Source organism: Meles meles, chromosome 9 (genome assembly GCF_922984935.1).
Source record: "Meles meles chromosome 9, mMelMel3.1 paternal haplotype, whole genome shotgun sequence".
Classification (NCBI taxonomy): domain Eukaryota; kingdom Metazoa; phylum Chordata; class Mammalia; order Carnivora; family Mustelidae; genus Meles; species Meles meles.
Genome location: NC_060074.1, coordinates 14,782,540 through 14,803,308, shown reverse-complemented (window position 1 = coordinate 14,803,308; position 20,769 = coordinate 14,782,540). Strand labels below are relative to the sequence as shown.

Genomic DNA, 20,769 nt, shown 5'->3' with positions numbered 1-20,769 from the left:
GATGAGAAAGTTCTGGAGACGGATAGTGGTGATGGTTGCACAACAGTGTGAATGTGCTGAATGGAAATTAACTGTACATTTTAAAATAGTTAAAAAGGTAAACTTCACCTTATGTATAATTTATCATTAGAGAGAGAGGTGCAGTTGTTCCACTTGACTGGGATATGGACAAAAGGCAAGAATTCTAAAAGCCAGTTAGGACATTTTGTGTAATGTTTTATGCATTATGAATTTTATTTCTCATCAGTCAGCTGTAATAACTCTATTTTTTAAAGATTTTATTTATTTGACAGACAGAGATCACGAGTAGGCAGAGAGGCAGGCAGAGAGAGAAGGGTGGGGGGAGCAGGCTCCCCGCTGAGCAAAGAGCCCAATGCGGGGCTCGATCCCAGGACCCTGAGATCACGACCTGAGCCAAAGGCAGAGGCTTAACCCACTGAGCCACCCAGGTGCCCCCAGCTGTAATAACTATTAAAAAACAATAGAGGTTATAGAAGTGATTATAAATTCCAGAGACCTGAGTGACCAGTAACTGACCAGCTGAGTCAGCATATGATTAATAAAAGACAGCAACTTCCTTTCCCTTTTAGCTTCCCGATTCCCCCTTTAAAGATTTTGTTTTAAAGTGATGTCTTGTTAATTTCCAATCTTGCCAACTTCCTAGGCTGTGCTCCAAGGAATCATATTATCTTTCTGTCTCTCCACTCCTATTTTTAACTAACTACCTGTTTAAGTTAAGGAGTGGGTGTGGGGAGTGGGAGTAGACTAATGTAACACAGATATAAAATGCAGCGGATTAAATAAGACAGGAATTTAAGGCATTCTCTTCTAACAGTCTTAAGGTAGGAAATCTGTCCAGGTAATAGGCAACTTCATTCCACAAAGACTTAAGGACCGTAGTTCTCTCCTTCTCACTGCTCTTCCAACCCCCAGGATGCTGTCCTCATTAAACAGCTTATAGAAAGGAAGAGAAAGTGGAAATGAAAGACCAATTCCTCCTAGATAACATAAAGTTGCACTCACTTCTCATATTCCATGAGCAAGACCTTAGTCAACACCTACATCCAGCTGGAAAGAATACTAGAAAATTCTATTTCACACTAGGAATCCATATGCCTAGCTAATACTATGAAATGGATTTGGGAAGAACAACTAGCAGTCTGCCATACTACCCTATTCCCAATGTAATCAGGATGACTGAACATGGTTTGTTTGATTCTCTTACTATCTCCAGAGACTAAAAACTATTAAGTTGCACCTATCACAACATTCTTCTAAAAGGTTCCCATGGTCTTTTAAATCTACAATTCTTATATAACAAACCGTCTTAAAAGTTAGTGGTGCCCCTCAAAGGCATTAGGTTCAGTGAAATAAAAAAGAGAAAGAGAAACACTGTATGATCTCTCTTATATGTGGAATCTAAAAAAAATTTTTTTAATAAATAAAAGCCAAGGTCATAGATACAGAGGATGGATTGATGGTTGCCAGAGACAGGCTCGAGGGGTGGAAGAAATGGATGAATGTTGTTGTTGTTTGTCTAAATAAATGATATAAAAAATAAGTATTTGGAAAGATCATCAGATATCTTGAAATCTGAGTAAAATTTCTCTTCCTTTTAGCCAACCTTGTGTCATTATGTGTAAATGTGTGTGATCCAGAGACATGACAACTCAGTGTGCATTTCCCCCCATTTTTCCAAATGTATTCAATGATGCAAGTATATTTTTTAACAAAATAAAATTATGTTATGCATTAAAAAAACTTAGTAAAACTTGGTGGCATAAAGCAATCATTTGGCGTGCCTTCGTGGCTCAGTGGGTTAAGCATCTGCCTTCAGCTCAGGTCATGGTCTCATGGTCCTGGGATCAATCCTCGCATCAGACTCTCTGCCCAGTGGGGAGCCTGCTTCCCCCTCTCTCTCTGCCTGCCTCTCTGCCTACTTGTGATCTCTGTCAAATAAATAAATAAAATCTTTTAAAAAGGAAAAAAAAAGAAAGGATGCTGTATTTCATCAAAATTTTTTTTCTGCATCGATTGAGAGGATCATATGGTTCTTGTCCTTTCTTTTATTAATGTATTTTATCACATTGATATGTGGATGTTCGACTACCCTTGCAGGCCAGGAATAAATCCCACTTGGTTGTGGTGAATGTACTGTTTTAATGTACTGTTGGATTTATTGGCTAGTACCTTGGTACGAATTTTTACATCCATGTTCATCAGGGATATTGGCCTACAATTCTCCTTTTTGTTGGGGTCTTTGTCTGGTTTTGAATGAAGGTTCATTCTAGTCTCCTAGAGTGAGTTTGGAAGTTTTCCTTCCATTTCTTCTTCCTCCTCCTTCCTCCTCCTCCCTCCTCTTCCTCCTCCTCCTCCCTCCTCTTCCTCCTCCTCCTCCTCATCATGGTCATCATCTTCTTCTTCTTCTTTTGTAACAGCTTCAGAAAAATGGGTATTAATTCGTCTTTAAAAATTTGGTAAAAAAAAGAAAAAAAATTGGTAGAATTCCTCTGGGACGCATCTGGCCCTGGACTCTCGTTTGTTGGGAGATATTTTTCTTTTTCTTTTTTACTAACATATAATGTCCTATTTGCCCCGGGGCACAGGTCTGTGAATCATCAGGCTTACATATTTCACAGCATTTCATAGCACATACTCTCCCCAATGTCCATAATCCATCCACCCCATCCCTACTCCCCCCATTGCCTAATTTGTTGGCATATATTTGCTCATAATATGTTCTTATAATTGTTTGTATTTCTTCGGTGTTGATTGTTATCTCTCTTGTTTCATTCATGATTTTATCTTGGTCCTTTCTCTCTCTCTCTCTCTTTTGATAAGTCTGGCCAGGGTTTATTGATCTTATTAATTCCTTTAAAGAACCAGCTCCTAGTTTCATTGATCTGTTCTACTGTTCTTTTGGCTTCTATTTCATTGATTTCTGCTCTAATCTTTATAAATTCTCTTCTCCTGCTGGGTTCAGGCTTTCTTTGCTCTTCTTTCCCTAGTTTGTTTAGGTGTAAGGTTAGGTTGTGTATTTGAGACGTTTCTTGTTTCTTGAGAAGAAACTAAGTTTTTAAGTGGGCAAAATATATGGATTGGCCATTCACAGGAAGGGAAATACGAATGGTGAACAAATACTGAAAAGGTACTCAAACTCATTTGCACCTAAGGAAATGAAAATTAAAACCACAATTTATTTTTATTTATTTTTTAAAAGATTTTATTTATTTATTTGACAGACAGAGATCACAAGTAGGCAGAGAGGTAGGCAGAGAGAGAATGGGGGAAGCAGGTACCTGGCTGAGCACAAAGCCTGAGGCGGGGATTGATCCCAGGGCCCTGGGATCATGACCTGAGCTGAAGGCAGAGGCTTAACCCACTGAGCCACCCCAGCACCCCTCTTTTTAAAAGTTTTTTAAAAATTAAAATTAGATTCCTCTTTCCCAATGAAATTAAGGAAATATTTGTTAGGCTTTACACCAATTTTCACCAATATGTTGGTTATCATAGAGTAAAACCACAATTTAAGAAAAAATAAATGGGGGCACCTGGATGGCTAAGTGAGTTAAAGCCTCTGCCTTCGGCTCAGGTCGTGATCCCAGCGTCCTGGGATTGAGCCCCACATTGGGCTCTCTGCTCTCTTCTCTCTCTGCCTGCCTCTCTGCCTGCTTATGATCTCTACCTGTCAAATAAATAAATAAATAATCTTTATTTTATTTTTTATTTATTTAATTGACACAGAGACAGATCACAAGTAGGCAAAGAGGTAGGCAGAGAGAGAGAGAGGGAAGCAGGCTCCCCACCGCGCAGAGAGCCTGATGTGGGGCTCGATCCCAGGAACCTGAGACCATGACCTGAGACCATGACCTGAGCCAAAGGCAGAGGCTTAACCCTGTGAGCCACCCAGGCGCCCCAATAAATAATCTTTAAAATAAAAAATAAAAATAAATATTTATCAGTTTTGAAAAATTAGGAAATTCGATAACAAAAGATATGAAACTGCAACTATCATACACTGTTAGTGAGAATATACATGGGTACATGGGTACAATCAGTTTGCAAACCAGTTTGGCAGTATCTGGGAAAGCTAAAGATATGTATATCCAATGATCCAACTACCTTTATGTAGCTGGAGAAAATGTGTGCATATGTACCAAAAGATATGTATGACATGTATCATTTAAACACCAATTTATATAGAAGGCAAACTTATGATTACCAGAGGGGAGGAGAGGTAGGGGGATGAGTTAAACAAACGATGGAGATTAAGGAGTACACTTGCAGTCATGAACAAAGAGGGATATATGGAAGAGGTGAATCACTAAACTGTACATCTAAAACTAACACAATGCTGTATGATAACTAACTGTAATTAAAATAAAAACTTAAAAAAACAATCTCTGCATTTCACAAATGTAACAGACTAAGGGAGGAAAATCATAGAATGATCTCAAAGGATATGGTATGTGACAAAAGTCAATATCTACTCATAAACTCTTGGCAAACTAGAAACGATCTAAAATCTAGAGTTTCAAATGTGTATGAATTACAGAATGTAATGCTTACTTTCCAACTTAAATATCCTTTGAACTATTTGGTTTACAAAATCTAAGACAGTAGTTCAGTGCCAATGTTCCTTAAGGATTGGCCCTCAGGGTGTCTGCCTGGCTCACTAGGTAGAGCATGCAACTCTTGATTTTGGGGTTTGAATTTGAGCCCTATGTTGGGTGTAGTACTTATATTAAAAAGAAAGAAAGAGGGGCGCCTGGGTGGCTTGGTGGGTTAAAGCCTCTGCCTTCGGTTCAGGTCATGATGCCAGGGTCCTGGGATCAAGCCCCACACTGGGCTCTCTGCTCAGCGGGGAGCCTGCTTCCCCCTCTCTCTTTGCCTGCCTCTCTGCCTACTTGTGATCTCTTTCTGTATGTGAAATAAAAAATCTTAAAAAAAAAATAGAAAGAAAAAAACTTGAATATCATCTCTCTATTTTTCAAATCTTTATAATATCTTTTTAGTTAAATATTTTACTGCAAGATATTTCGAAGATCAAGGTGGGTTGTAAATAAAATTAAAGTGTTAATACTACTTTGGAAAAAAAATAGTTCCCCCATTAATATATTAATGCACACCCTACAGTCCCTTATCTTTTAATTTACAGACTCTAGGTTGGCAGGAAGTATATTCTTCCATGTGGTGAATTCTGATAGTTCATGAATTGTTTAATTTAGAGTTAAATCTAATTTTAACACAGACTTTGGAGTAAAAGGGTCTTGAGTTTAGATCTTTGATTCTTGGCTTCCTAGCTATGTATAATCTTGGACAAGGTACTTAATCTACCTGTTTGTTTTTCTTCCATAAAATTGCGATAATAATACCCAGGCCAGGTGTGAGGATTAACTGATAAGTATAAAGCATTTGGCTCTCAATAAATATTATCTATTATCATATTTTGGAACCAGCTAAAGTAAATATAAGTTAAATTGTTGCCAGGTGAACTTGAGAGACCCCAGGCCCTGGGGCTTCCACCCAACCCATCCCAAAGATGATCCTTCTTCTCATCACCAGAAAGAATTCAAGGACAGACACAGGACAGCAACAAGCAACACAAGCAGGAAAGTTTATTAAATTGAAAGTACATTCTTGAGATGTGAGAGCAGATGAGCTTGAGAGAAGGAGAGAGAGGGAGAGAGAACAAAATCACAAACGAAAGGAGAAATAACAATGAAAACCAAGGAAATATAAATAATTACAAGAGAATATGAAAAATTATATGCCAACAAATTGGGACAGCCTAGAAGAAATGGATGAATTCCTAAAAACATGTAACTTCCCAATACTGAATTAGGAAGAAATAGGAAATCTGAACACACTGATTATCAGCAATGAAATTGAATCATTAATCCATAAAACTCCCCCAAAACAAAAAATTCAGGAGCAGATGGTTTCACAAGCAAATTCTACCAAACATTTAAAGAAGAGTTAATATACATTCTTCTCAAATTATTGCAAAAAATAGAAGAGGAAAGAAAACTTCCAAACTCATTCTCTGAGTACAGTATCACCCTGATACCAAAACCAGATAAAGACACCACAAAAAAAGAGAACTACAGGGCAGTATCTCCGATGAACATAGATACAAAAATCCTCAACAAAATATTAGCAAACCAAGACCAACAAAACATTAAAATAATCATTTACCATGATCACATGGCATTTATTCCTGGGATGCAACAGTGGTTCAATATTCCCAAATAAATCAGTGAGATACAGCACATCATTAAGAAAAAGGATAAAAACCATATGATCACTTCAATAAGTACAGAAAAAGCATTTGACAAAGTACAATATCCATTCATCATAAAAACCCTCAACAAAGTAGGTTTAGAAGGAATATGCCTCAACATAATAAAGGTTGTATATGAAAAACCCACAGCTAATATCAAACTCAATGGGGAAAAACTGAGAACTTTCCCCCTATGGTTAGCAACAAGACAAAGAAGCCCATTCTCACCATTTTATTCAACATACGACTGGAAATCCTAGGCACAGCCATCAGAGAACAGAAGGAAATAAAAGGCATACAAATCATTAAGGAAGAAGTAAAACATTCACTATTGCAGATGACATCATACTATACACAGAAAACTGAAATGACTCCACTAAAAGAAATACCAGAACTGATAACTTCAGTAAAACTGCAAGATATAAAATCAATGTACAGAAATCTGTCACATTTCTATACACTAATAATGAAGCAGCAGGAAGAGAAATTAAGAGAACAATCCCATTTATAATTGCACTAAAAATAATAAGATACCTAGAAACAAACCTAACCAAAGAGGTGAAAAACCTGTACTCTGAAAACTAAAGCATTGATGAAAGAATTGAGGATAACACAAAGAAATGGAAAGACAATCCATGCTCATGGATTGGAAGAAAAAATACTGTTCAAATGTCATTACTACCCAGGGCAATCTACAGATTTAAAGTATTCCTATCAAAATACCAATAGCACTTCTCACAGAACTAGAATGAACAATCCTAAAATTTGTATGGAACCACAAAAGACCCTGAATAGCCAAAGCAATTTTGAAAAAGAAAACCAGGGGTGCCTCTGCTTTCAGCTCAGGTCATGACCCTGGGGCCCTGGGATCGAGCCCCGCATCAGGCTCCCTTCCTCTCTCTCTGCCTGCCTCTCTGCCTACTTGTGATCTCTGTCTGTCAAATAAATAAATAAGATCTTCAAAAAAAAAAAAAAAAAAAGAAAAGAAAAGAAAAAGAAAACCAAAGCTCAAAGCATCACAATTCCAGATATCAAGTTATATTACAAAGCTGTAGTGATCAAAACAGCGTGGTACTGGCACACAAATAGGCACATAGATTAACGGAACAGAATAGGAAACCCAGAAATAAACCCACAACTAATCTTTACAAAGTAGGCAAGAATATCCAGTGGGGAAAAGACTTTCTCTTCAACAAATGGTGTTGGAAAAACTGGACAGCTACATGCAAAAGAAACACGACCACCTTCTTACATTGTAGACAAAAATAAACTCAAAATGACTGAAGACCTAAATGTGAGACCTGAAACCATAAAAGTCCTAGAAGAGAGAGCAAAGGCAGTAATTTCTCTGACATCAATCATAGCAACATCTTTCTATGTACGCCTCCTGAGACAAGGGAAACAACAGCAAACAAAACAAAACTGTTGTGACTATATAAAGAGTTTCTTTTTGCACAGCAAAGGAAACAGTCAACAAAATGAAAAGGCAACCTACAGAATGGGAGAGGATATTAGCAAATTACATATCCAATAAAGGGTTAGTGTTCAAAATATATAAAGAACTTATGTAACTCAATATTTAAAAAACAAAAACAAAAACCCGATTTAAAATGGGTACAGAGACATGAACAGACGTTTCTCCAAAGAAGATATACAAATGGCCAAAAGACACATGAAGAGAGGCTCAACCTAACTCATTTTCAGGAAAAGGCAAATCAAAACTACAATGAGGTATCACTTCACACCTATAAGAAGGAATAAAATCAACAACACAAGAAACAACAGGTGTTGGCAAGGATGCAGAGAAAGGGAAACCATCTTGCACTATTGGTGGGATCACAAACTGGTGCAGCCACTCTGGAGAACAGTATGGAGATTCCTTAAAAAGTTAAAAACAGAACTATCCTATGATCCAGCAATCACACTACTAGGTATTTACCCAAAGGATACAAAAATGCTGATTCGAAGGGATACACGCACCCTATTTATAGCAGCAACGTCTACAATAGCCAAGATAGGGAAAGAGCCCAGATGTCCATCAACAGATGAATGGAAAAAGAAGTGTAGTGTGTGTGTGTGTGTGTGTGTAATGAAATATTAATCATCAAAAAGAATGAAATCTTGCCATTTGCAACAACATGGATGGAGCTAGAGAGTATAACACTAAGCAAAATAAGTCAATCAGAGAAAGACAAATACCGTATGATTTCACTCATATGTGAAATTTAAGAAACAAATCAAAGACGGAAAAAAAGAGAGAGACAAAACAAGAAACAGACTGTTAACTATAGAGAAGAAAATGGTGGTTACCAGAGAAGACCGAGGTGGGGGGATGGGTGAAATAGGTGAAGAGGATTAAAAGGTACACTTATCATGATAAGCACTGAATAACGTATTAAATTGTTGAATCACTACATTTTACACCTGAAAATAATATAAATTTGTATGCTAATTATACTGGAATTAAAATAAGATAGAGAGTGAGAGTGAGCATGAAAAAGAAAGAGCAAGTATGGGAGCTTTGACTCTTGGGTTTGGGTTTTTATCATTTAGTAGCAGCTGTTAACTAGGGGGTGGCATCTTCATTACTCAGGGCAAGGATCTCTTAGAAGCAGGGTTTGGAGCCTTTTCCTCCTTAGTTGGTCAAGGGTTTCCTGCCATGGCCCCTGTCATCTTGGATCTGTCTTGTCTGATCCGGCTTCTTGTGGAGAGCTGCTAGGACAGGCTCGGACTTTCCAGATAGCTGGCCCCGACTTCTCTTTTGGTGGTTTCTAGACCTCCTGCTAGAACCTAACTGCCTGCCTACTCAAACAAAATAAGTAATGGCTTTATGATTCATGATTACTGGGGCACCTGGGTGGCTCAGTGGGTTAAGCCGCTGCCTTTGGCTCAGGTCATGATCTCAGGGTCCTGGGATCGAGTCCCACATCGGGCTCTCTGCTCAGCGGAGAGCCTGCTTCCCTTCCTCTCTCTCTGCCTGCCTCTCTGTGATTTCTCTCTGTCAAATAAATAAAATCTTAAAAAAAAATGATTCACGATTACTGATTATCAGATTACTGATAATCTGAATGCTGTATAACTTGAGGAAGGTTATATTGTTGTAAATATTATTATTACTATAAAGTACTAACCAAACATAATAGTATCTAAAGGTAAGATTAATGGAGGAAGTCAGAGCCTAGAGCAGATTTTTTTTTTTAAGATTTTATTTATTTGACAGAGAGAAATCACAAGAGAGGCAGGCATAGAGAGAGGAAGGGAAGCAGGCTCTCCGCTGAGCAGAGAGCCCGATGTGGGACTCGATCCCAGGACCCTGAGATCATGACCTGAGCCGAAGGCAGCGGCTTAACCCACTGAGCCACCCAGGCGCCCCTAGAGCAGATTTTTATAATTCATGCAGTAGTTGTCAATTTTTAAAATGTATTCAGTAGTATATTTAATAGTAAATATATTATGGGGTGCCTGGCTGGCTCAGTTCAGAGAGCATGTGACTCTTGATCTCAGGGTCCTAAGTTTAAGTCCTACTGTGGGCATGGAGCCTACTTAAAAAAAAAAAGTAAATGTATTACTCTATAAATATAGTGAATGCTGATGCCATATTTCACAAAATAGCATCTTCTCCACTTGCTTTTTATCTATGAAATTTTTTTTTAAAGATTTTATTTATTTATTTGACAGAGAGAGATCATAAGTAGGCAGAGAGGCAGACAGAGAGAGTGAGAGGGAAGCAGGCTCCCTGCTGAGCAGAGAGCCCGATGTGGGACTCGATCCCAGGACTCTGAGATCATGACCTGAGCTGAAGGCAGCAGCTTAAACCACTGAGCCACCCAGGCGCCCCTATCTATGAAATTTTAACTACTTGGTTCATCCATGGTGATCTGAATTATTTTGCTCCTTCTTTTCAGCTTAACATTCTAGTTTTTAAGTATAAATGTTTTCAATGTGCCCTATTACAGACAGAAGGAGAGGAAAAAAGTGATAGTTTCCCACTAAATCGTTTTGTTCAACTAGTGGGCCCTCCTGAAATTCAGTACCCGTCACTACCATCTTTCAACAAATGAGTCTCTGCTGTTCACCTTAAAATACACTACAAGGAATTGCTTTTGTGAAGTCACTTGATCACAAATCAACATCTCTTATGATCTTCCATTTGAGAATCACTTTTTTTTCAAGATTTTATTTATTTATTTATTTGACAGAGCGAGAGTGGGAAGAGCAGGCTTCCTGCCAAGCAGGGAGCCTGATGCAGGACTGGATCCCAAGACCCCAGGACCATGACCTGAGCCAAAGCCACCCAAATGCCCCTCAATTTCTGTCTTAATGTACAGCATGTGTCTTTGAGTAGTCCTCTATAATGCAGGAGTCTCTGAATTTGAGCTGCTCAGGAAGATTTCTATCTCCTTAATATGCCCCTTTGGACTTCTTAATATGAATTGTCTTCATATGTGATCACAGTTGGGTGCCTGGATGGCTCAGAGGGTTAAAGCCTCTCTGCCTTCCGCTCGGGTCATGATCCCAGGGTCCTGGGATTGAGCCCCGCATCGGGATCTCTGCTCCACAGGGAGCCTGCTTCCTCTTCTCTCTCTGTCTGCCTCTCTGCCTACGTGTGCTCTCTGTCTGTTAAATAAATTAAAAATATATATATATATGTGCATCACCAAACTTTCCAGCTGATTATAAGCATAATCCCAAAATTTGGTGAACATTTTTAGTCATTTCTGTATGATTCAGTAATAAGTAGAGTATTAATTTAAATTGATCAACACAGTGGGAAATAATTTTGTTTGGATATCCTACACTTATGCTTAATTTAATTTTCCACTGTCGTGACTAGGTTTTCACCTGTGTTCTGCTTAATTTTCAATCATCATATCTGAACAAATTATTTCATAATCTTAAGTACCCACTAAGTCATCTGGTACTGATGTGTGACTCCGATGTTGGCAATTTTTAAATGCCCCTTTAAAAAAAAAAGTATTTAATAAATGTGCTTTTTAGGCTTTAGATTCAGATAGACAATTCTGCCCTCTCCAGATAAATGGGGGAAAGTTATTTAACCACTTTGAATCTCAGTGTATTCATCTAAAAAATGGGGATAATAATACTTTCCTCATAACATATCAAACCCCAAATTCCTTGCAAGGGTAAATCTGAAAAATGGAAATTCATTTTATTGTGTTGGGACAATCAGTTACTTAAAAAAAAACAAACCTCTATTTAAAATTTACCTGTACTCTGCACCGAAATAAGTTCAATATATGAGGGGAAAAAAGACTTAAAAGCTGTAAGAAGTTTTAGATAAATATTTATTTGTTGTCTAAAGGAGAAGAACTAAACATAGGACTACGCATTTTAATCACCAAATTAAAGGGCAAACTAAAAAAGGGAAGAAGAACTATTTATAGACAGAGTTAATATATTTAATACATAAAACATGTTATGTTTCATACCATATCCTTGGAGAAAAAATGAGATAGAACTAATATATAGACACAGTAAGAAATCAGAGACAAAAATAGGCATCTACAATAAAAAACAAACTATATATATGACATTTCCGTATAATAAAGGATTTAACTCACCTTTGTCTTTGGTTCCTGGGAGTGAACTAAGTTCCCAGAATTTCCCAAGTAAAAGGAATGTCTATTACTCATGAGCCCTTTGGATCACATCTTACTTTATGCAAATGAGGTTAATCATGGTGGGCCCTAGATAGCTTCAATCATTCAGGATGGCTGGTCATACCTGAAAGACCAACCATGCCATTATAAGGTTGGGACTTTGAATCATATGATGTCAACCCAACCTCCTGACGTCTGGGAAAAGGAGGCAGCTAGAGAATGAGTTCCATCACAGGCCAATTATTTAATCAATTATATCTATGTAATGAAACTCCAATAAAAGTACCAGTTATGGGGGCACCTGGGTGGCTCAGTGGGCTAAAGCCTCTGCCTTCAGCTCAGGTCATGATCCCAGGGTCCTGGGTTCGAGCTCTGCATCGGGCTTTCTGCTCAGTGGGGAGCCTGCTTCCTCTTCTCTCTCTGCCTACTTGTGATCTCTGTCAAATAAATAAATAAATAAATAAATAAATAAATAAATATCTTAAAAAAAAACAAAACCTACCAGTTATGAATGAAGCTCAGTGGTCCTTCCTGGTTGGTGAGCACACTGATATCATGGGAGGGGAAGTGACCTGATTCCATGAGGAAAAGGTATGGGAACCTCTGCATTCAGGACTCTCCCAGACCTCACCCTAAATGTCTCTTAATTAGGCTGTTCCTGTCTTGTATCCTTCTAATAAACTGTAATTGTTAAATATAGTTCTGAGTCATTCCAGCAAATTATCAAATCTTCAGAGGTCATGGGATTGTCCCAGATTTGCTGGCAGCTGGACATGCAGGTGGCCTGGGGACCCTATTTTTGACTGGTGTCTGAAGTAGGGGCAGTCTTGTTGGAAACCATGCCCTTCAATTTGTGTGGTCTGTGTTAACTTCGGGTGGCTGAAGCCAGAACTGAATTGCAGTATACCAGTTGGGTGTCAGAAAAACACTAATTACATATGATATATTAAGAGATGCATGAAAGAATGGTTGCCAAAATATTAATAGTGATTATCTCTGGACTGACTTCAGGTGATTTTTATTATTTTAAAAACATCTTTCATATCTTAATCAAATTTTTTATTACAATCATCTGTAGTGTATATAATGTGGGGAAGGATGCTTCTTACATTGTAGGGAGAAAAAGGAAGCTCTTAAAGACATACTAGTAGGTAAGGAAACTTAAGATTCTGAATAGTAGGTATTATATGATCCATTTACTTTTACATATATGTTTGTGTATACTTATATATACACATTTAAAGAATATAGAGATATATACATATTAATAGAATAAGAATAGGAATACTGTACTCTAAAATGCTGTGGATAATGGTTATCTATAAGGAAATGTGTCAGCGAGGAAGTAATTTCCTATGCATATTTCCATATTTTAATCTTTTACAACCAGAGATCTGCTTGAGTAATAAGAGAAAAACAATGACCCCATAAACATGTTTTTAAAAAATAAACAAAGGACTGCACAGAGAAAGACAGGATTTATGAACATTACATAACACAGGATTCACATTGGGCTGTTCTTCCACTGATTTACACTCTATCCTAAAGAGTTAACTTTCCCCATCTCTTTTCTACTGCTTTTCCCCAAATGTTTTTCATAGATCTTAAAAAATCAAATGACTCAAAGTTCTCAAAAAAATATTTAAAAATGAAAAAGAAATTAAAAAAAATTTTTTTCCACAATAAAAAAAAATAAAGGCCAATAGAAATTTATTTTTTAGCTGAATTGCAATATAAAAATGGACTCGTGGGGGCGCCTGGGTGGCTCAGTGGGTTAAAGCCTCTGCCTTCGGCTCAGGTCATGATCTCGGAGTCCTGGGATGGAGCTCCAGCATCGGGCTCTCTGCTCAGAGGGGAGCCTGCTTCCCTTCTCTCTCTCTGCCTGCCTCTCCGCCTACTTGTGATCTCTGTCAAATAAATAAAATCTTAAAAAAAAAAAAATGGACTAGTGAATCACTTCTCGGCCTTTTGGCTAAGATCAAGTGTAAAAATGGGCTATTGAAAAGACTGTATTTCACATTAAAAAATATATATGAAAACACCTAATAAAAATGTTAATTTGAACAAAAGGTTTTTCAAATTACAAAGTCTTTAAATTATATTTAATTCTCATGAGGATGTGATTTTTTTAAAGATTTTATCCATTTATTTGACAGACAGAGATCACAAGTAGGCAGAGAGGCAGGCAGATCGAGAGGAGGAAGCAGGCTCCTCACCGAGCAGAGAGCCTGATACAGGGCTCGATGTGGGGCTTGATCCCAGAACCCTGGGATCATGACCTGAGCTGAAGGCAGAAGCTTTAACCCACTGAGCCACCCAGGTGCTTTAGGATGTGATTTAATGCACAACAAAAACTACTTTGAATAGACAAACAGTATAACATTAATGGGAAAAAAAATTGATAATATTAACAAGAGTAAAAGTGCTGTTTGAACGGTTATTTTATGTGTAGGAATCCACACCAAAAACAGTCAGAGATGCAAAAAATGACTTTTATACAAAAAATATTTGGCATTAAAAATACTGAAAATATCTAAATGTTCAACAGTCTGGGGATAATTAAAATGGATGTGAAAAACATGCTATGCAATATTATGCATCAATTAAGAACAATTTTGAAGAAACCTTCAATACAATATAGTGTTCATTTTTTGAAAAAGCAGGATTTATAACTGTATATGATCCAAATTATGTTTAAAGAAGACAAATTACTATAGTCCTCTCTTATCCATGGGAGAAATGTTCCAAGACCCTCAGTGGATGTCTGAAACCATGGACAATACTAAACCCAAACAAACTATGTTTTTCCTATATGTATCTATGATAAATTTAAATTTATAGATTAGGCACAGTAAGAGAGTAACAAAACTAGTAATAAATTAGAACGACTGCAACAACATCGTTTGCACTCTGAAAATTACCTTGATCAAACAGGAACCAAACCTGTAAAACTTATATATCAGGAAATGCAATGATACAAAAAGGGGGTTAAAAAAAAGATTTCCTATCTATAAAATCCTCATTAGATCTACTTAGTGAACAAACTGTTCCATTAAATAGATTTTTATGACTGTTCTGCATCCAGTCCCTGTTGACAGGTACTCCTGTCATGAGAAATACTATGACCATATTTGTAAGGCCCATGTGGATATTTGCCACAAGTCCTGGGCACCACATAGTCAAGCTATTTCAGAGAATCATTTAATTCTGTCATTCAGCCTCAGTCTTCAGGTTGCAGAGGAAGAAATCATGGGCCAGGGAAATGAACTGATTCCCCTAAGATAATTCAGCTAATTTAAGTGGCAGAGCTGGTCTCCTGCTTCTACTACTTGACAACAACTTTAGACATCTCACAAACTACTTAACAGCACCCATTGCTGAATTTCACACTGCAGTCACTTCCTGTGAAAACACTTCTAGCCAAAGGGTGTAGACAAAAAATGAAGAATTAATTGGACAAAAAATTGCAGGGCATGTTTAGGAGAAATTATGCAGCTAAAGGTTGTAACTAAATGAAATTCATGATCATTTAAAACCCTCTCTTCCTCCTTTATATTTTTTTAAGTGGAAATGGATAAAGCTCTAGCTTCTGTACTTGCTACTACAGAGTTAAAGTCTATGGAACTGTAAACTCTAGTGTAATTAAAAATTAAAATGATCTCAGTGTTTCCATGGAAATAAAAAGACTCCATGAATAAATAATCGCTATTACGCAACTGATACAGAAGTCTGTTATTTTGAAAGCCACAAATTGTATTTTTATAGCTACTCCAAGCTAGTTGTTATTTTTTTTCCTATATCATTTGGTTAAACTCTTCTAGAAGAATATCAAAACATTATAATGTATTTTCACATGTTAATCCAGCCTGAACTGAGAAGTGTCTTCTTAAGATAGTTAATATATTTATATAATTCTAATCATCTTTTTTTAAAGGCAGAATTTATTACTGCCATCTAAATATATTTTAGGCAAAAAAGCAAAATAACTTAAAAAGTTTAATGTTTATTAAATTAAAAATTGAATAATGTATAAAAAAGATAAAAATTAAGAGTCTAAGGTAGTTTTAAAAAGACTAGAAAACGGGGGCACCTGGATGGCTCAGTTGGTTGAGTGTCTGCCTTATGCTCTGGTCATGGTCGTGACCTTGGGGTTGGTGGGGAGCCTGCTTCTCCCTCTGCCTTTGCCCCTTCCCCCTTGTGCAACCGCTCTCTGTCTCATAAATAAATAAAATCCTTAAAAAAAAAGACGACAGTGGGGGCGCCTGGGTGGCTCAGTGGTTAAGGCCGTTGCTTTCGGCTCAGGTCATGATCTCGGGGTCCTGGGATCGAGTCCCACATCAGGCTCTCTGCTCTGCGGGGAGCCTGCTTCCCTCTCACTCTCTCTCTGCCTGCCTCTCTGCCTGCTTGTGATCTCTGTCAAATAAATAAATAATTAAAAAAAAAAGACTACAGTGAATCTTGGAACACTGAAAAAATAAAATAAAATTAAGATGTTAAAAAATAAATAAATAAAAAATAAAATTAAATAAAGACTACAAAGCAGACAGACTTACTTTTCTGAAATATTTTTATAATCAAGTCTAAAAATCCGACATGCCTCACTTGCAGGGGCGTATTATATATAAACATGGTTTATTAAGGGCTATTCAGACTGGATTTACCACCTTATGCTGTAATGTCTCTTGGACACGTCTGTTATAATACATTGTATACACTGAATACATATTTGTTAACTAAGGGATAGAACAGATTGCTTTAATTAGCAACTAACCTAATCTGAGATAGTTTCTGCCCCAATTTTTCCTCACAGGTTCCAAAGTGGACTCAATTTACCAGTTTTAAGTGTTCTTGGTGTTCCTTTTAGCATCTTACATGTATTTCCTGCTCTAGCTAATGTAATCGCTGGAAGGCCTCCGGGCAATCCTCTTCTTTATGTGCATTTTTTTCCTCAGGTGGTGTCTCTGTTGTCTAGTTCCTCATTACCATCCGTATGTTGATCAATCACAACAATGTTTATCTCCAATCCTGACCTCTAGACTTACAACTCTAAGTGCCTACTTAATATTTCAATTTGGAAGACAAAACCAGACAGGTTCAAAAGAGAGCTCTTGCTTTTCTCATCTGAATCTATTCCTCCCCTCAGTTTTCCTCAGCTCAGTAAAATTCACTACCATTCACACAGTTGCTCAAGGGTAAAACCCTGGCTGGAGTCATTCTTCATTCCTTCGCTTCCTTCACATACATCCCCACATGTCCTCCCCAACCGCCAACCAGTCAGCAAGTCCTGATGATTTTACCTCTAAAATATATCCTGAATTTGTCCATTTCTCTTTTCTTCCTGTATCACTATCACTCTAGAGCTAAATCACCTAAGGTCTCACCTGCGCTATTCCAATAATGGAATTGCTGGCCCCATTTCCATTCATGTCCCTTCATAACACACTCTTCTACAACATATAAACCCAGGTAAATCACTCCTCCATTAAAAACCCTCTAATGGGTTTTGTTTTACTCAGAATGATATTGATACTACAATTACCATGGACTCCAAGGCCTTCTGTACTTTTCTGACCTCATCCCATACCACCTTCTCTATTGCTTCTAAGCTAAAACCACACTGGCCTTTCTGTCCTTCAATGCCCTTTTCCCACCTCAAGGCCTTCGCATTTACTATTCCGCCTACCTGTGAAGCTCTTCCCCCTAACTTTGAATGATGGCTCCTTCTCATCTGTTGAATGCTACCTGCCTAAAAATACCACTACAATAACCTGTTGATAAAGAAAAACTAAGTATTTTGCTTATTGCAGTAAGAATACTACCTTGACAGATCTTAGCGGTGTCTCTGAGGAAGAAGGGCAAACGTAAGATATTTATGAGGCTCGGGCGCGGGGAGTCTAACTTCAGTTCTTCAATGCAAGGGCCTAATTAGTATTGAGTAAAGGCTGCAAGGCTGATGGGGAAACCCCAAGTCAAAGAGTCCTCCTCCTCACAGAAACGGGACCATCTTCGTACTTTTGCCGTCTCAGCCACTGTCTGGGAGCGGCCTGCGGGAAGCCCATCTTCTGCACAAGCACCGTGGCAGATCCACAGCATAGTGGCTGGGACCATTTGTCAATTACTCCATCCGCAGCAGGGGCTCCGAGCGGCTCATTTTCACGGCTGTCATGGCCAACCTCTTGTGCTGAACAGACTTCTCTCTCCCCACAGGTCAGAGGGCCAGCGTTCCGTGGTTCTTCTGGGTCCATCCTCCCGAGGGGAAACTCAGAAGGAACGCTATTACCTCACCAGGTCTTGGGGGCTTACTGGTGGGACTGATGTAGGAAAGATGTTAGGGTTCAGGACCATGGGCCAAGAAAGAATTCTTGAGACATCTTTGGTGAAAAAGGTGGTTTTATGAAAGCATAGGGACAGGACCTGTGCACAGAAAAAGCCGCACTGGGGTCATGAGGAGTGGGATTATATACTTTCAAGTTGGGAGGGCGTTAGGGATAGTGTAAGACTCTAAGAAATATTGGAAACAAGGTTTCCAGGACATTGAGGGGGCTACTGCTAGGAAAAGGTCATCTATTACTGTCTGATAAAAACCTTAGTCGTGAGACCCTTCAGAGGTATATCTGACTGCCAACATGTATCTTGGGGTGTAGAGATAAAGGAAGTTTCCAAAGGAATTTTTGCATGTTAAACTAGACCTGGGGGTCAGGCTAACATTGTCTTTTCCCCATAGCAAAATATTAACATGGAGGCATCTGAATTCCTAGAAGAATGTCACTTGGCCTGTTTCAAGGATTTGTCAATGGGCTGTAAGTAGTAAGGATATTTAATTTTTCTTTTGCCTTTGTTTCCCACATCAGTATGACTCAAATCAGGAATCTTAGCAGTCCCCTGAGGGGACTGAGCTGTTGTTCTTATGCCGACACCACTGCATGCATCCCTCACAGTTACAGTGGGGCACGGAAATACAAAAAGGTGTCCAAATGAGTCATCTGGGTTCCACCTGCAGTCCCCCTGCCTATGTCCTCCTGCTGAACCGGGTTGATCACCCCTGCCACAATGCTGATGCCTCTTCTTACCTGTTGGTGCCCAGACACAGGGATGTCAAAGTGCACTAACAGCAGCCTTATCTCAGAGTTGAACAAAAACTTTGTGCTCCCCCTGGCAAGGGTATGCTCCCTTTGGGGACCAGGACCTCCATCCTTATAAGGGATGGGAAGAATAAAATCTCTCAGTGTGTCCCTGGGAATGTCATCGGGGCTACTCGGTGACTGGACCCATGTATTCTTCCTGACAGGAAGAATAAGAGTTCTCTGGAATAAGGCATATATTACATCTTCAAGGATGGCACCAATCCTTTCAGAATGCTGCCTCTGAGTTAACACTGAGGCTCTGCTTTTAGAAGGCCACTTCAGCCTTCTGTCAAAGTATCATACTAAGTGCAACAATTTCTTTGAGAAACAAACCAAACACATGGTCTTGCATACAGAGTCCTATCTCTCTGTAATTATACAGAATATAGTCTTACTTGCTCCATTTAACCTAGATGACCAACTTTTATTCCTTCCTAGACAAAACTAGAAGACAGAAAGTAAGAATTGTTTAGTTCTTTTTCTAATGAGCATGTTTGTCATATTGTCTTTATAAATTTTAAGGAGATTATGTATATAACAAAATCCAGGGATGCCTGGGTGGCTTAGTTGGTTAAGTGTCTGGTTTTTTTTTTCCTGATTCTTTTTTTTTTTTCGTCATTTTTTTTTTCAGTGTTCCAAGATTCATTGTTTATGCACCACACCCAGTGCTCCATGCAATATGTGTCCTCCTTAATACCCACCACCAGGCTGATTCTTGATCTCAGCTCAGGTCTTGATCTCAGAGTCATGAGTTCAAGCCCCGAGCTGGGCTCCACACTGGGTGTGGAGCTTACTTAAAATAAATAAATAAATTCCAAAATTATTTTCACATCCTGTATATCTGTATCTATTTTTATTTTTTTAAGTAAGCTCCAGGCCCAATGTGGGGCTTAAACTTGCAAACCTGAGATCAAGAGTCAAATGCTCTACCAACTAAGCCAGCCAGAAGTCCCAAGCTATATGTATCTATTTTTGAACATATAAGACTAGCAGTAACATAAAACTGTTCAGTGACCAACGTCACTCATTTTTTTTCTTTAGAGTTTGTTCAAGTATTCAAAGATTATGTATCAATTAACTCAGTATAACCTTTGTTTAAGGTCTTTAAGTTAGCTAAGGAACTAGAAATTACCATTTTAGTTAAATATGAAGTGTTTTTTTTAAGATTTTATTTGTTTATTTGAGAGAGAAAGAGAGCACAAGCAAGGGAGGGGGCAGAGGCAGATGGAGAAGCAGACTCTCCCGAGCAGGGAGGCCCAAGTCAGGACTCAATTCCAGGACCCTGGGATCATGACCCAAGCCAAAGGCAAACGCTTAACTGACTGAGTCACCCAGGTGCCCCAAATATAAAGTCTTTAAGAATTTTGATATTATAGGGGCGCCTGGGTGGCTCAGTGGGTTAAAGCCTCTGCCTTCGGCTCAGGTCATGATCCCAGGGTCCTGGGTTCGAGCCCCACATCGGGCTCTCTGCTCCGCAGGGAGCCTGCTTCCTCCTCTCTCTCTGTCTGCCTCTCTGCCTACTTGTGATCTCTGTCTGTCAAATAAATAAAATCTTAAAAAAAAAGAATTTTGATATTATAGAAATAAGATTATAAACTTTTAGAAGATACCTATCATTACAATTTTATCTAGTTAGTCACAATTCTAAATTTTTGTAAGCATAAATAATTTGTAGAAATGATAATTTGTCCATAAATCCAATGCAAGAAATATATAAAGTTTAAATTATGAGATGTTCCAT

At 38.3% G+C, this 20,769-nt stretch overlaps 1 protein-coding gene across 3 annotated transcripts in view; it reads right to left on the bottom strand.

Annotated features, from left to right (window-relative positions):
* CARF (calcium responsive transcription factor) overlaps positions 1 to 20,769 on the bottom strand; it is a 115,933-nt gene that overhangs the window by 16,228 nt on the left and 78,936 nt on the right. For 2 of the 3 annotated variants that reach the window (XM_046018691.1, XM_046018693.1), the window contains exon 17: positions 11,866 to 12,028. The gene's annotated coding sequence lies outside the window, so the exon portion shown is untranslated. Of the gene's footprint in view, positions 1 to 11,865; positions 12,029 to 18,224; positions 18,319 to 20,769 lie in introns of those variants that run through there. The other variant, XM_046018694.1, reaches the window with a different exon arrangement.